The sequence below is a fragment of the Porites lutea genome, chromosome 3 (genome assembly GCF_958299795.1).
Source record: "Porites lutea chromosome 3, jaPorLute2.1, whole genome shotgun sequence".
Classification (NCBI taxonomy): domain Eukaryota; kingdom Metazoa; phylum Cnidaria; class Anthozoa; order Scleractinia; family Poritidae; genus Porites; species Porites lutea.
In genome coordinates, this window is record NC_133203.1 from 6,588,941 (window position 1) to 6,602,714 (window position 13,774).

General features: G+C 35.6%; 1 protein-coding gene and 1 long non-coding RNA gene across 2 annotated transcripts in view; one reads left to right on the forward strand and one right to left on the reverse strand.

The window, feature by feature from the left end:
- Nucleotides 1-13,774, forward strand: part of LOC140930305 (uncharacterized) — a 280,280-nt gene that overhangs the window by 88,186 nt on the left and 178,320 nt on the right. The window lies entirely within an intron of this gene.
- On the reverse strand, nt 6,897-12,690 carry LOC140930302 (uncharacterized). Its single transcript, XR_012164836.1, has 2 exons — nt 12,490-12,690; nt 6,897-12,443 (listed from the first exon to the last, which is right to left on the reverse strand). It is a non-coding gene; the product is annotated as an uncharacterized lncRNA (long non-coding RNA).

Sequence of the window (13,774 nt, forward strand, 5' to 3'; positions counted from 1 at the left end):
AAGCAATGAATTAAGTTTAGATTGTCAACTGATGAAAAGAAAATATGCAACTCAAAGTTGCAACCTCAACTCAACAACTCAAAAAAAGTTAGCAAAAATAATGGTTGAACTTAGCACTTTATGAAACAACAATTTTGTAAAAATTTTAAAATGGACTGATCACTAAAATCTCATTTATAATATTTTGTAAAATTTAAAATTTGTAAACCATAACAAATTTTAAATTTTGTTGGCAATATGGTTAGAACTTTGTTCAAAGTTCTCAAGATTTTCACATGGAAGATGGAGAGATGTAAAACTGACTGTTGTTTAGATCAGACATGCAATCTACATTGTGGCTTATACAGCCAGCATCACTAACTGATTGACTTGTTAGCTTCCTGACGGACTAACAGTCTGCCTGACTGGCTTACTGTCTGGCTGATTGACTTAATTGCTGACAGACTGACTGACTGACCAACTGGGTGAATGACTGACTGGCTGACTGACTGTCTGGCTGGCTGACTGACTGCCTAACTTATTGACTGACTAACTGACTGACTGGTTGACTAACTGGCTGACTGACTTGCTGACCGACTGAATGCATAGCTGACTCGTTGACTGACTGTGGACAAAAATTTATACAGGCTGAATGATTTGTTGTAAGTTTCATATTACCATTCATCCAAGTAAATTTCTGGTTCAAAGAACCTTATGTACACTACAATTGTACCTAGAAAGTTTAAGGAAAAGGTTTACAACAGAAAGCAATGAATTTAGTTTAGATTGTTGATGAAAAGACAATATGCAACTCAAAGTGGCAACCTCAACTCAACAACTCAAAAAAAGTTGGCAAAAAGAATGGTTGAACTTAGCACTTTATGAAACAACAATTAATCATTAAATTGCTATCACCGTTGATTGGCTGAGGGCTTGATTTTTAACTAGATGATCATCAGACTATTTCTAGACCTACTTTGCCACAAAAAAGCAAACGAAAAGGAAATTTGCAATTTTTGACCAAAATCTATGAAAAAATCTCAGCATGGCAACTTTGTAATATTCAAAATTTTATAGTCTAGGAGGACTTGTTTTCTACCTCAATGATCGTCAAACAATATTTCAAGGTCCATTTGTCCAAAAACATACAAAGATGAAATTTCCATTTTTCGACCAAAATCATGGGTTGTCCCCTTTGAGAAAAAACAATATGGCCACTGTTTAAAATCAATATTTTTATAGTCTAGGACGACTACTTTTCTAACTAGATAATCGTCAAACACTACCTCAAGGCCTATTTTTTCCCTAAAACAAACAAAAAGGAAATTTGCAATTTTTGACCAAAATCATTGATTTGCTGACTAACTGACTGGCTGACTGTCTAACTGACTGACTGATGGACTGACCACCTGACTGACTTGCTGACTGACTGACTGACTGACTAACTGACTGACTTGCTGACTGACTGTGGACAAAAATTTATACAGGCTGAATGATTTGTTGCAAGTTTCATATTACCATTCATCCAAGTAAATTTCTGGTTCAAAGAACCTTATGTACACTACAATTGTTCCTAGAAAGTTTAAGGAAAAGGTTTACAACAGAAAGCAATGAATTTAGTTTAGATTGTTGATGAAAAGACAATATGCAACTCAAAGTGGCAACCTCAACTCAACAACTCAAAAAAAGTTGGCAAAAAGAATGGTTGAACTTAGCACTTTATGAAACAACAATTAATCATTAAATTGCTATCACCGTTGATTGGCTGAGGGCTTGATTTTTAACTAGATGATCATCAGACTATTTCTAGACCTACTTTGCCACAAAAAAGCAAACGAAAAGGAAATTTGCAATTTTTGACCAAAATCTATGAAAAAATCTCAGCATGGCAACTTTGTAATATTCAAAATTTTATAGTCTAGGAGGACTTGTTTTCTACCTCAATGATCGTCAAACAATATTTCAAGGTCCATTTGTCCAAAAACATACAAAGATGAAATTTCCATTTTTCGACCAAAATCATGGGTTGTCCCCTTTGAGAAAAAACAATATGGCCACTGTTTAAAATCAATATTTTTATAGTCTAGGACGACTACTTTTCTAACTAGATAATCGCCAAACACTACCTCAAGGCCTATTTTTTCGCTAAAACAAACAAAAAGGAAATTTGCAATTTTTGACCAAAATCATTGATTTGCTGACTAACTGACTGGCTGACTGACTAACTGACTGACTGATGGACTGACCACCTGACTGACTTGCTGACTGACTGACTAACTAACTGACTGACTTGCTGACTGACTGACTACCTGCATGGGTGACTGGCTGACTGACTGTGGACAAAAATTTATACAGGCTGAATGATTTGTTGCAAGAAAAAACAACTTATTAATCATGAAATTGCTAGCACATTTGATTAGCTGAGGGTTTGATTTTTCACCAGATGATCATCAGACATTATTTCTAGACTTATTTTGCCAAAAAAAAAAACAAACAAACAAACAAAGAGGAAATTTGCAATTTTTGACCAAAATCTTTGGTTAACCCCTGTGTAAAAATCTCAGTATGACAGCTTTGTAATATCCAAATTTTTATAGTCTAGGAGGGCTTGTTTTCTACCTCAATGAACATCAAACAATATTGCAAGGCCCAATCGCCTAAAAACATACAAATTTAAAATTTCCATTTTTTGACCAAAATCATGGGTTGACCCCTTTGAGAAAATCCAATACGGGCACTGTTTAAAATCAATATTTTATGGTCTAGGACAACTTGTTTTCTAACTAGAAAATTGTCAAACACTACCTCAAGGCCTATTTTTTCCTAAAACAAACTAAAAGGAAATTTGCAGTTTTTGACTAAAATCATTGACTTACTCACTGACTGGCTGACTGGCTTACTGACTGACTTACTGACTGTCGCACTGACAGGCAGACTGACTGGCTGAATGATTGACTGGTCAACTGGCTGATGACTGACTGGCTGACTGATTGACATAACGAGTGACGGATTTACTGACTTGCTGACTGACTGACTGACTGACTGACTGACTGACTGGCTTGTTGTCTGATTGACTTGCTGGCTGACTGACTAACTGACTGACTGGTTGACTAACTGGCTGACTGACTGACTGCATAGCTGACTGGCTGACAGACTGTGGACAAAAATTTATACAGGCTGAATGATTTGTTGCAAGAAAAAACTACTTATTAATCGTTAAATTGCCTTGATTTTTAACTAGATGATCATCAGACATTATTTCTAGACTTATTTTGCCAAAAAATAAACAAACAAACAAACAAACAAAGAGGAAAGCTGCAATTTTTGACCAAAATCTTGGGTTAACCCCTATCAAAAAAATCTCAGTTTGGCAACTTTGTAATATCCAAATTTTTATAGTCTAGGAGGGCTTGTTTTCTACCTCAATGATCATCAAACAACATTTCAAGGCCAATTTGTGCAAAAACATGCAAAGATAAAATTTCCATTTTTTGACCAAAATCATGGGTTGACCCCTCTGAGAAAATCCAATACGGCTACTGTTTAAAATCAACATTTTATAGTCTAGGACGACTTTTTTTCTGACTAGATAATTGTCAAACACTACTTCAAGACCTATTTTTTCCTAAAACAAACAAAAAGGAAATTTGCAATATTTTTGACCAAAATCATTGACTGACTGACTGGCCGACTGGCTGGCTGACTGACTTACCGACTGACTACCGGACTGACAGACAGACTGACTGGCTGAGTTATTAACTGGCCAACTGGCTGATGAGTGACTGGCTGACTGGCTGGCTGATTGACTGGCTGACTAATTGACATACTGAGTGACTGACGTGCTGACTGACTAACTGACTGGCTTGTTGACTGATTGACTGACCGACTGGCTGAATGACTGACTGGCTGATTAACTGACTGATCGACTAGCTGACTGACTAATTGACTGACTGGTTGACTAACTGGCTGACTGACTGACTGACTGCATAGCTGACTGGCTGACTGACTGTGGACAAAAATTTATACAGGCTGAATGATCTGTTGCAAGAAAAAACGACTTATTAATCGTTAAATTGCTAACACCTTCGATTGGCTGAGGGCTTGATTTTTAGCTAGATGATCATCAGACATTATTTCAAGACCTATTTTGCCAAAAAAAAAACAAACAAACAAAAAGTTTTGACCAAAATCCTGGGTTAACACCTATATAAAAAATCTCAGTTTTGCAACTTTGTCATATCCAATTTTTTATAGTATAGGAGGGCTTGTTTTCTACCTCAATGATCATTAAACAATATTTCAAGACCCATTTGTCCAAAAAAGTACAAAGATAAAATTTCCATTTTTTGACCAAAATCATGGGTTGACCCCTTTGAGAAAATCTAATATGGCCACTGTTTAAAATCAATATTTTATAGTCTTGGACGGCTTGTTTTTTAACTAGATAATCGTCAAACACTACTTCAAGGCCAATTTTTTTCCTAAAACGAACCAAGAGGAAGTTTGTAATTTTTGACCAAAATCATAGGTTATTCCCTGAAAAAATCCAAAATGGCGACTATGTGAAATCCTTTTTTATAGTGTAAGAGGGCTTGTTTTCCGAACTAGTTGAACAATTTACCTCGTTACTTGCTGACTGCATGACGTATTGATATATCTTCTTATTTACTGCTTAACTGATATATCGACGTATTGACTGAACAACTTAGTGCTTTATTGACTTTGACTTTATTTACTAACTGAATGAATGACTTGTCTCGACTGTATAGTCTTGGTGGATCGCATGTCTGTGCTAGTTTATTTCTTGGTTTATTTACTGTGAACTTTTTGACGAATCTCAAATCTACCTTAAATTGCCTAAATTGCACGGGGAGTGGGTAATAGCTTTTGGCGCCTTGAACTATGGAATCGTTTTTTAGTCACAACCAATACGTTTTGATGCTGGAAGGGTGATTAGATGAAGAAAACGACCATTTAGGGTATTGGTTTGGCACGCGAGAAATCATTTCACTGTTATAAATGAGCTGTGAGAATGAGCAAGGAGAATTGGCATTTTCATCACTTGGGAACTAAAAGAAGTTCACAGTATCAAGAAAAAAGGTCTTGGATAACGCTTAGTGACGTGTGTAATTTGAGACTAACTTTGTCAATGATTTGTTTATATCGCAAAATGCGCCAGAAAGGAGTGCGTTATGAATCCTTTTTATTTCCAGTTTGCTTCAGAATCGTAGTCTTGTTTGCAGTTGTCCTTGAGATAGTCACGCAAGGCGTTTGTCTCTGCGTGACGACCCCAAGAGCCACTTCAAGGAAGATTGCACCATTTTATTTCATAAGAGATAATTATTTTTTGGTCGATTTCGTTCCTGAAAAACACTTGTTTGTGGCTTACTTTGCGTCGAAATGCAAACTGCTTGACAAAGATAAGTCTGATTTTTACCACAAAGATTTACTAAGGGTTTATCAAAAGCAGAACTTAGCTCTCTCTCTCTCTCTCTTGATTTAAACCAGATAGTACTTTAATCTGAAAATACGAGTGTTGGTGCGAGTTTGAGAAAGACCTTGAGGTGTTTCAATACAGTTTTTCGGAGACCATACCGATGTTTTTCATTCGCCTTAGTGCGAATATTGTCAATATTTTACATTCAAAAGTTGCGACAAAATTCAAACTAAAATGTACTGGTCGTGGAGGTATGGATGATCCGCATTAAATTAGAAAAATTAGCATAACGTCAAAACGATGAATGTTGTACTAACGCAGATTTTTGGCCAGTTTGTAGGCTACGTTTGCCTTGAAATTTCAAGGTGTTACGGTGAATCAATCTTAATTAAAGTTTCAGACATTATTATGCATATCATGAAGATTATTTGGTGAGGTTTAAAAAGAATTGTCTCAAGCAGTTCTAGAGATTTATAGAGAAGCGCTAATAATCAAAATTTAGAATAACGTTGCACTAAGACAGGTGGTGAGATAACAGCTGAGTTTTCAGGATCGCATGAAGGAAAATTCACCAAAATTTCCAAGCAGTGAATTATGAAGTTAAACAGCGTAGGATTAATTTGAGTCATTTAGAAATTTTTTATTGAACAATTTATCACGGCTATTAAATCCAAAATCATTCAGTAGCGATCACATAAGGATAAAATAACTTTTTAATATGAATGAAAAATATCGGTATGGTCTCCGAAAAACTCAATCGAAACACCTTGAAAATTTATCAGCAAATTATAGGAATTTGCGTGGGCGAAAGTTCTCTTAATAGTGTTTTGTTTTTCCAAGTTCGCATCGACACTTGTACTTTGTTGTTGAAGTACTTACGGTTTTCTCAAACGCAAAGGCTCGGACGCATTGAAGCATTGCGTCTAGTAAATTTACGTCGTTTTTTAGCGCTGAGATTGTTGCTTGCGATGTGTAAAGAAAAGCAATTTGTTCAATAAATCTGCAACAACATTGAATGCAACAATCGCTTGGTTGGAAAACGGTGTAAGTCAAAGATTAGTTTATACTAGCGACATATACGCAAGCAAAACCGGTACAACTGAGTTCAGTGAGATCGTCAACAACAAAAGCATAAGCAGAAACATGGGAAGAAGGAACACACTCATTCTTTTCTTGATCATCACTAATTCACAAAATTAAAGAGCAAGCGTAAGAAGAATAAAACGAACAAGTTTGGTTTTCTTGTACTTGTGCTTTAAATGCGTGAATTACTGGTGAGAATAGAAAGAATCAGTGCGTACTTTCTCCTGTGTTTCTGTTTATTCTTGTGCTGTTACTTCGGCACTTAACTTGTGCTTGTGTTTATGTCGCTGGTGTAAACAAGTCTTTACTGTGCGCAATGTTTTGCTGTGTCCAAGCCTTTAGGGCGTTTATCTGGTTCACTCAAGTAGTTGGATTACAAAGTAAACGGCACGGGTACTGAAGATAACAATACTTTATTGAAGAAATAAAACTTGTCTCTGTTGTCCATGAATTTACAATAAAAAAATTATAAAAAAAATAATAATCTAGCCTTCCTCGCCCCTGCAGGGCTGCTTCCACTCTGCTCCAAGTCGGTGTTCATTCTTCTGTCCTCATTTAATATTCCAACTTTAAAATCCTGGTCTGTTTTATCTGATCCCTTCATTCAAGCTGGGGGCAGTTGGACACTTAGAAAATTCAGTCGTTTGTTCCCAAGTGGGGTGGGCAGCGTAGAGGAAAGTGAGAGTTTGCTCCTCATACCCCCAGGGTCCCATTCATTTATGTCACAATACCACACCGGCCAAAAATAATTATCAGCGAAAAATATAATTTGTTTTAGTTGAAGACGCGTATCTACAAAGTCAATATATCGTGAAAATATCCAGAGACTCGGACAAGAAAAAAGAGGGTGTTACAGAGTGTCACTCACTTTTCGAGTGGGTGTCCGTCAGAAACGAAGGCAGAGAATTGAACAAAGAATCGCGCTGGTCTGACTGACCTTCATTTAACAAACTTCACCAAAGAGCACAAGTCAATAATAATCTCTCCCCTGCGAAGCAACTAATGCTGGATTTCTCTCGCCCTATTTTAATGTTTAGTGATTAATGTTTAGGTGAAATAAGATTTTATTCTAACGCCGTTTATTATCATTTATCCTAAAATGCCGATGTGCCGCGATTGAGTTTTGGTCTTAATGTTTCTTAATATCTAAATTTGCCCGCCCTATTATAAATTAGGATGCCGTTATTTAGAATCAGTGCCGAATAGATTTCGCCTTCAAATTTCGCCAAAGGGATTAGATCTAGAGCGACTTTGTAAATAAATATTTCATTTAAGTTAAATTTTGGATCCTTTTACTTCTAATGAAAATAACGGACAAATTTGCGCATTTCGAAACGGAAAAGGACATTACGGAAATTAGCGGAAATATAAATTTTTTATCCTATAAAGTAAAATTAAATGTTAGCTGGAAAAACTTGGATTTGATTTAAGTCTTAATTTATGCAGCTAGCCGCGATGAGTATCCGCATAATAATGAAAATTTGCCGGAATAGTAATTTGAGCCAATTTCCCTAGAGATGTTTCAGCAGTCGTGACCGGAATGGATACTTAACATCAGGTTTCCAACAAAAGACTGGAACTAGTCAAATGCGCTGTTTAAATTTTAAAAAAAGAAATAAATAAATAAAAAGCATCTTCCAGTCCTTTATGGGAAAGCCGATTTTAATGTATCAATTGAAGTCACTGCTGAATGAAATTAGCTGAAAATTTAAGGAAGATACTAAAATCTATGCTTATGATAAAACGTTGTTTATAAATTTATGCCTACAACCGAACCTAAAGCATGAAGGTCAAATTAACTTGATTTATTACACAAGCCAAGGAAATCTACTCTGTCCCGTTCAAAAAAAGGAAATAGAGAACACTTCCACAGCAGTCTGATTAACCAAGTTAATTTAATCGTAATAATTTGATCCTAAATTAATACGGTTTAGTTATCTAGGTTTCCGAAGGCTTAAGTAATATCAAAGAGAAGTTAGTCTTTAACATCAACAGCCAAGTTTGTTTGACTGTTATTTCCAGTTGACACAAAAACAACAGACAAAAAACAACAGATGTTGACGTAATAAAACCTTAGTTCTGATCAGTTTTAGATAATTCAAGCCGGAAATATGAGAATGAAATGATGATTAGGATACTAATTGAATCCTAAATTAAAATGGTTTAGTTATTTTGCTTTCCGAAGGTTTAAATAATATCAAAGAGAAGTTAAACTAACATCAACAGCCACGTTTGTTTGACTGTTGTTTCCAGTTGACACAAAAACAACAGACAAAAAAACAACAGATGTTGATGTAATAAAACCTTAGTTCTGATCAGTTTTAGATAATTCAAGCCGCAAATATGAGAATGAAATGATAATTAAGATAATAATTGATTTGCATATATCCTCTGCGATGGTTTGAACGGTTATTTATTATTAGGCCTAAGCAAGCTTGAGATAGATGTGAAATTTTTAGGTTTAGAAGAGAACTCCATTACTAGTTGCCCCCCATTAGAGAGATTTTTATTACTATCAGCTCAATTTGATGTCATTTGTAAAAATCCACCCACGCCAGACCACTGAGATTCAGTGTCCAGTTCTCTGTCCTCGAATCCTCCATCCACTCACCTACTTCGTTAGTCACACAATGTTAGCACCCCCGTTTTTCATCCTACCGCAGTGGAACATTCCCAGACATATTGATTGCAGACAAGCACCTTACTGTTTTTATTTGGAAAAAGGTGTGGGTAGTATCATGACAAAATGAATGAAGCCCCAAGAACATAAGAAGCAAACTCTCACCTTCCTCCACACTGTCCTCCCCACTTGAGAACAAACGGCCAAATCTTCCAAGTGCTCAACTGCCCCCAGCATGAATTACAAGATCAGATAAAGTTTCCCAGGATTTCTCCATTGGAATATCTCAGAGGACATCAGAATTCACACCTTCTCAGAGGCAGAGCTTCCACAGCCCAGCAGGAGCGAGGTTGGCTAGATTAAACATGAACTTTCCAAAGTGATGGGCTCCTAATCTTGTGAGTGTGCCACCTTAGATCTGAAATTAAATAAGAAGCTAAAATTTTAAGTAGAAAATGCAAGCCCATTAGCACTTTAAAAACATAATAACCCTATATTACTTGGTGTTACAGTAAAATTCCGAAAAAATTATTTATAACCCTAATTTTTTTACTAGTTTTTACTGCTAAGAAGCAAAAACCTAGAGTAAAAAAAAAACAACAACTAAATAACAACATGATATTTAAGCAGGGAACTTATGTAACACCAAGAAATATAGACAAGCATTATAAAATAATTATCTGAACATAATTAAGAGAATGTGATGGTCACTAATAGCCTGCAGTGTTAATTATGCTGTCTTGAATAATGTTGCTAGGATGTTTGAAAGCTATTCTAAAAGTTCTTCGTGTTCTCCAATGGTAAAACCATTGCAAAGCTGCAACTGTATAAGTTGTGAAATTAGGTGCTACTTTGTTTTCTAGATTTGCACGAGATGAAAGCTGGGGATGAAAAAACAGACCAGTGATGACCTTAAACAGTATTAAATAAAAATTACGTCTTTGATGAAATCTAACCTTATTAATGGCACTGAGATGACAACCAGTACTTTGTGTTATTGTAAGTTAACCTTGCATGAAAAACAGTTTTTCAGTACTTTATGGTTTTGTTAAATTATTTCCGTTTGGTTCCTGTTTGATTTTTAGTAGGCAGAGGCAGCAAGAACTAATATGCCTTGTAGCATGTTGTATGGGATAGTGAACTTAAACCCTAAAGCTCATTTTTGTCTGTGTATGTGTCCAATCAAATATATTTAAATTGACCCCTTTTTTACTGCCAATACAGAATCACTTAGTCTTTAGCAATAAATGATTTATGCTTGTGAGGGTTTAATTAATGCTAGTTAATGCCTGTTAAAAGTCCTACTTGTGATGCTAATGGGCTTGCTATTTGCTATGTAAATAATATAGGATTTCAACAGACCATTAATGTTTACAACGGCTTCACTTGACTACAAAATACTACCAGAAATCCTATTAATTCCACTAGGTTCCATAATTAGATTCAGTGATCCCAAAGAAATTAAACGAATCAAAGTTTTAATAACTAAAGGACCCTTGAATAACTAAAGAATCCTCTGGTAGTTTGCAGTTGGATGAAGCAATTGTGCCAATGGTCTAATGATAAATGATAAAATTAATAATAATAATAATAAAATAATAATAATAATAATAATGTTGATGATGATAACATAAATATTATAACCAAGGGAAGCATAACTAGACACATCCCCACCCAACTGTAACAACTAAGTTTTTAAAGCAAACAATTTCAAAGTTAAATATGATTCCCTGAATTACTCCCAGGGTACCAACGGGCTGAATCCTGATTATATAAGAACTGTGACAAAAACTAAGTCTTTTGCATTTCAGTCCTAAATTTGGGATTTACTTTGTGTCCCGCCCAAGCAAATTATTTTTACCCTAGAGAACATCAAAAAGAATAAATCATTTCATCCAATTTTGACATTCCAGTTTTTAACTGCTTCACCTTGCTTATAAAACAGGAACAACACAGTGCTACCAACATTATGCTGTCTTAACGTAAGAAAACCTGGACCTGAAGCTGATTTTTTCCCAGATTACTTGAATAAGTAAAAAGTAGTGTTGCTCTTAATTGTCAGGAGGGCAGAAAATGCCTATCCTTCAAATCTGTGAAATTTTGGTAGCAATGTGTTGATTTCAACATGCTGTCAATAATTTTTGATTAATTATTGATCAATTATTAATTATTAATGATGAAAACATCTGATCCCACCTAGCATTCCCAGTTATGTTAAACAAGATTCCAATGAGCAGTTAAAAACACCAGGTTACCAGTTTTCAGCGGCAAAGGAATCTAAACATGTAACTTGAGAAAACAGCTCACATTCTGCAATGCCTTTACCTGCTGCCCCGTAAAATGATGTCTGAGGAAACGCAGTGTGTAAACCCTCTAATTAAAATCGCCATAGCAGTAAAGAATACTGACAAACCAAACGGGAAAAATGTGGTAACCTAATTGATGTGCTGACAAATGTGGTAACCTTAATGTATTGAAGAAAGGTAACTATTGTAGAATTATGATAACATTATTATTGTCTAGCATGTGACCTAGGTACCTTTACTCTATTTCAGGCCAAAATACCAGTATGTCATTTTCCTTACCTTCATTAATAAGACCTGACATGCTTTCCTTAATAGTAAAATGATGCAATAACATATTATCCTATCCATGACTCTGGTTCCAGAAAGCACAAAATCTTACTCTATTTTCTTGGAAATAATCATTGATACTTTGAACAAGAGCTTGGACAGACAAAGGAACGTAAATTCCCTCTGACTCACAGCAGACACTAATATCTGGCTCCTTTTTTTTTTCTCGTTGCAACTTGAATTTTTGAAGAATTCCCTGGAAATCTTTTCTATTTTAGGGTTCTATTCTCCTCTTGCTCAAGAAATGCATGAAACTTTTGTTTATCATCAGCCATAATATGAAACAAAGTTAATTCAGCAAAGTTTGAAAAGGCAAAAATTATGAAGTTGCAGCTTGATGTGACCACTCATGTTTCAAATGAACAATGTGGCACTGGGTTCCTGGATATGATAATCTAAATGATTCTATGAGTGCGTAATTTCCCTGTAAAATCCCCCCAAAGACCAACACCCTCCTACTAAAATCTCCAGGGGAGAGAAAGATATTTCAGAAAATAAGCATAACATCTGATATAACCCATTGGTTGATTATTAAATTCATCACTAATAGATGAGCATGGGAATTAATGCCTAGAAAACTGATTTCAAGGATGTTTAGTTATCAAGGAAGGCACAAGGAGGTAACCACAGCAACCTTCCAACAGCAACCTCACAAGTGTCCTCCCCCCTTAATTGTCAGACTAATTTACTGCTCAAAATAATGAAGCAAAAACCTGTCCTTGAAATGTGACCCTAACCTTTACCAAGCTTTATGAGATTGTTTGACTCTTATTGCTACAGTCATAAGCTACTACTAAGATGTCGTGTTAAACAAAACCACTGCTCAATGGAATCTTGTGATGGAAGCTTTAAACCTTATCAATAAGTGGTTGTACAAACATGTGTCTAGGAATGACTTGTCAATTAAAGATCAAAACTTTACAATCCTTTGTATAGAAGTGATTTATTCAATGAAAACAGTCCCAAATGTAGAAATGCGGGTAAATTATTGTCATTTCCCAATGGCCTCTGTTTGTACAATGATGGCACACACACACACTGGACAAATAATGTGTATTACTAATGAATTTTTTTTTTGACAATCAAGGAATTACTTCCAAATTATCACATGACTGAAAAACGTCAGACTACATGCATACATTTTTGAAAATTTCACCTAACCTAGCTAATGAAGACCCCCAAAATAACTTTTTTCTTGATAAAAGCCAATCAAAATTTCTGGACATCTCAGACTACTTTCTGGCAACCCCCCTTACAATCCTTAAATATAATTTCTTAAGTTTCCACTGTTTCCCAGAAAAAATTTTTTTATAGACCCCAGAGATCATATCAATATTTGCAACGATTTTGGAAATTTCAAAAGGTTTCAATGTAAAAAAATTTGGACTTCAGACCTACAGACATGTTATATGGAAGTTATTTCAGTCATACAACAATTGGGTAATTAAACGATTGACGTGCATTTTTTATGCTCTATAATATTAAAGTTCTGTTCTTTTGTTTAAGAAAATCTTGAGTGAATGGGGGTTGTGGAACAACAGCTGGGTGAAAAACCTCCCCGTACGTCCACTAGCTCCTAGGAGGAAAACCCCAGGCCAGCTGTACCCCACATTCAGGCCTCCCGGGCAGGGCCAGAAATTTTTTAAATCATTTTTGCGATCAGGAATTAGAAAAGTATTATTGTTATTATTAATATAGATACTAATGGTAAGATAATTTTAATTAAGATTTCTAGTCAACGCAATTATCACACAATACAAACCAGGTGTTGCAAGACTCTCCTCAATCCACAACCCAACTGTTGAACCAGGCATACATGATGTCTCATATCACTTGCCATCTAATCCATCCTCTCCATTGACACTTCTTGTACTAGGTGATGTCATCCAGCAGCCAGCTCTAGTTTGCCCTGTCCATTGCCCAGCCAGCTGTCTTGTTTGCCCTCCAGTCTGCCCTCTCGATTATCCACTTGCCTTGTACTTGGTGTATGTTATGTCATCCAGCCAGTTGATTTGTCCCTAT